Source organism: Delphinapterus leucas, chromosome 11, assembly GCF_059928025.1.
Source record: "Delphinapterus leucas isolate spDelLeu-1000000601 "Yukka" chromosome 11, BTC_Dleu_Yukka2, whole genome shotgun sequence".
Classification (NCBI taxonomy): Eukaryota; Metazoa; Chordata; class Mammalia; order Artiodactyla; family Monodontidae; genus Delphinapterus; species Delphinapterus leucas.
Window position 1 is genome coordinate 93,374,816 of NC_143139.1, and position 4,022 is coordinate 93,378,837.

Genomic DNA, 4,022 nt, shown 5'->3' on the forward strand with positions numbered 1-4,022 from the left:
AGGAACGAATGAATGAGTAAACATCTTGCCTGTTTCTTCCTGGCCTGTTGGTTCCACCCGCCTGAAGGGTGGAACGAGTTGCGGGGCGGGGGGTGGGGGGGGAGCTGGTAACATGAGCCTCTAAACTGAGATGCACAGGATATCTGAGGGGCACAGACCCCGGGAAGACCCCGACCCATCTATGGCACTGGGGCTGCTGAGGAATCAGGCTTTCCAGGAGGGCTGGGAGCAGGTTTTGCAGGGTGGGGGGCCACACTCCCATAACTCTCACCCCTTCCACTCCCAGTAGGTCTGAGCCACGTGGAAAACCGAGGGGCCACAGCCCTCAGCTAGGTGCTGGAGGGGGCCTGCCCAAGGCTGGGGGCTTTTGGACTGCGTTTAGAGCAATCTAAGCTCTCGTCCGTTTAAAGCATCTCACACCATGGGATTGGGGGCTAGGGGCTGAGGAAAGAGCTGGCTTCAATCCCGCGGGCAGACTTGTGCCCTCAAGTCCAGAAGGGTGGGAATGATGTGTCCTGGGCACCGCCGCTCTGCTGCGGGAGCCCTGGGAACACCCATGCCAGGCAAGTTTGCTTTTCCCAACTTGATGGAAGAGGAACTGGACCTCCAAACTGGGAACAGTCCAAGGCCAGGCCACAAATGGCCTGAGACCCCAGCCCAGGCTGTATGATGGCAAAGTGCATCCTCTACGCCCACGCCCTGTAGCTGCCATCAGCTCCCCCAGCCCCCTCACTGGCCGGTCCCCCGACTCCCCATCAGCAAGGCCTTTGCCCTTGCTTCACCCTCACGGTCACCCAGGGAGAGAGGTATTATATCGCATGTGCTCATTTTACAGATGAGGAAACTGAGGCTTAGAGAGGGCAAGGGACAAGGCTTCCCAGCAAAGACTGCCTGGGTTCAAAGCCCCCGCTCTGCCATTTACTAGCCTGTGACCTTGAACAAGTCACTCGACCTTTCTGAGCCTCAGTTTCCTCATCTGTGAAACGTGGATGACTATAGTAATTACCTTATGGAGTGAAATGAGTTACAGCACATCCTGTGTGGAAAGCAGGAGTGGGCACTCCAAGTATGTTGTCGGTTATTCCTGTGATCATTATTATCACTGCAAGCTGCACGCGTACGTGCACGCACACACCCACCTGTGAGTTCCAGGGGCAGGGCTAGGAGTGGAGCGCACAGCTGGGAAGGCCACAAGCCTGTCACCTTGGGGCGGGGGGCGGGGGTGGTGTCCTCACCTAGTGCCCCACCACTTCTGTTAGAGACCCCCCACCCTGGCGAGGCCCTGGCCACTGTGGCCGTGAGCAACAAGGAGGCAGAAGAGACCCCAGGAAGGCAGATAGACAGACCCCCCGCCCCCAGGCCTAGGGAAGCCTGGAGGAGCCCACCACACTGCCTCTGCGGCCTTGGGCCTCGTGTCCTGTATACAAAGGCAAGGGAAGCGTCGTGTTTGTTTTCCTGGGGCCAAGGCAATGCATTTTTAGCTCCTTCAGTCTCCAGACAAGGAAGAGGATGTTTGGACGGGCAGCTCTGATCTACCTGTCCTGGAAGCTGGCTGGAAATGGAGTGAAGCGCCCCAGGGTGAGGGGAGCTGGGCCAGACAGGCTGGGAGATGACCCTACCCGGGACCTGGTTGGCTCTCCCTTAGAGAAGGGTCATTCTCACTGCACCTTTTGGTGCTCACCTGCTGGGCCTGGAGCACCCTGATAATTGTGACAACCTCACTTCCAGAGCATTCGCCCTGGGCCAGGCCCTGGGCCAAGAGTTTTACCAGAACTGACAGTATTGAGAGAAGTACAGCAATTATTACCATTTTAGCAGCAAAGGAACAAGGCTGGCTGTGTCCTTACCTGCTTCCTGGAGGGCTGGTGCTCTTGTCATCGTGTTCATACCTGGGGGAGGGGGTACTAAGGCTCAGAGAGGGACACTAGCTTGCCCAGCATCACCCAGCAAGGAAGTCACAGTGCCAGAATTTGAATCCAGGACTGTCATCCCAAAACTCACACTTTTGCCATCTCCCTGTTACATGATGCCTCCCTGTGTGGCCTGGATCAGAGCCGCCGAGCTTTTCATGTCACTTTGCACGCAGAAAAGTAAACAACTTTCGCAAGCTAGATGAAGGAGGCTGTGCAGGGCTGGACGCCGTGGCCCCCGGAACCCACCCACCACCCCAGGGCTGGGAAGCTGCCCGCAAGATCTGGCTTAGCCAGCCCTCTCCGAATCAGGGTGTCCTGGCTGCCAGCTGCTGAAGATTTGACTAGGAATTCCGGAAGGGATGGGGACAGGCAGGTAACAGGCAGCCCCCCTTGGTGGGGGTCCAGCTAGGACAGCACACAGACCCTTACAGGCTTTCCAGAGGAATATATTTGGAACTGCAGGAAACATAAAGGGCCTGTGCAAAGAATGGGAACCCAGCCACAGCGTAAAAGTCACACGTTTTTCATCAATATTTATAAGAGCAAATGTTTACATGGCACTCACTTTCTTGGCAACTCGCTCCAAGCCCTTCAGGTGTATTCACTCAGTTAAGCCTCAAGAGAGGAGCCGTGATCACTCCCATTTTACAGATGGGGAAACCAAGGCCTGGGGCAGCTCTGCAAGATCAGGGATAAGTGGGGGCAGAGCTGGGATTTGAACCTCGGCAGCTGGTACCAGCATCACTCTCTGGATATCTACGCCCATCTGCCAGCCAGGCGAAGAGGAAAACACCCAAGGGCCCAGTTCACCTGAGCCCTGCCCTCACTCACCCACAGAGTTTGGCCTAGCTCCACCCCTCTCTGGGGCGGGCCCTCTGGTGGGCATTGGTCTGGACCCCTTGCTGAAGGAGCCTCATGAATGATGCCCCACCGTACCGGGCGGGGGACTCTAGAGGCTGCTAGAAAGGGAATGCACATGGGAGGTAGGCATGGCCCTGTCCTGGCCCTCCTCTCTCCCTTGCCTCAGCTTACCACCCGCATCCCCATCTCCCACCACTGCCATCAGGAAGCTCCCCTTTGGGAGGAGGTCTGACACGGCTTCGATGTTCAAGACCTTGACCCCGCAGTACAAGCCGCGGGCGTTCCCAAGGGACATCTGAGGTTCAGAGACATCATGTGACTTGCCCAAAGTCACGCAGTGAGTCAAGGACAGAAATGGGTGACAGTCTGCCAACTCCAGGGACCCCCTGGCCCTCCTCTGCAGTGGAGAGGGCCCCCAGGGCGGTGATTCTGGAAGGGTGTTCCATGGGAGAGGGCCGGAAGCACATGGGTGGGAGGGAAAGGGCTGGGTGCGATTGGGGTTCACAAGGAATAGCCGATGGCTTATTTTTACCCCAAATCACACCTTTACTCGTGGTGTCCCCTTCATGCTCCTCTCCATCCCAGGTCTCACCCACTTCCTCACCCAGCCTGCCTGCCCGCTGGGAGCTTTTCCTGGGGGTGAGTTCTCTTCCCTTCCCCTAGCACGTTGTACCTTCCCACCACTGCCTGGAGGTCACTTGAGGCTATTGCCACGTCCTTAGGTGTGCCTTAGGTCCTCACCAGGGCGAGTTTCTTGAGGGCAGGGACTGTGAGCCGGGGGTGGGGGGGTGTGCGGGAGGGAAGGGTTTGGATTGATGGACAAGGACCCTGCTGGGTAAGCCCCACAGGCCTGTCTTTGAGACCCTGCAGGTGCCAGTTACTGGCTGTGTGTAATGGGCAGGGCATCGACCTCTCTGAGCCTCAGTTTCTTCGTCTGGAGTCTGCCTTGCAGGGCTCCTCTGAGGATGGAATGGGAGAAATGTTGTGAAGGCGCCAGCCCAGTGCCCGGCACCGCGCACTTGCTCAACACGCTGTGTAGTTAGTACCTTTTCACCGCGGTCTAGACCTCCACCGTTGCTCCTCACATGAGGCCCACCAACCAGCAGCCGCATCCCCAGGGGGCTTGTTAGAAATGCACAGTGCCAGGCTTACCCTATACCTGCAGAGTCAGAATCTGAATTTTAAGAAGAGCCCTGGTGATCCATGTGCGCAGTTTGACTTAAAGCATGACTTAAAGCATGGGTCCAA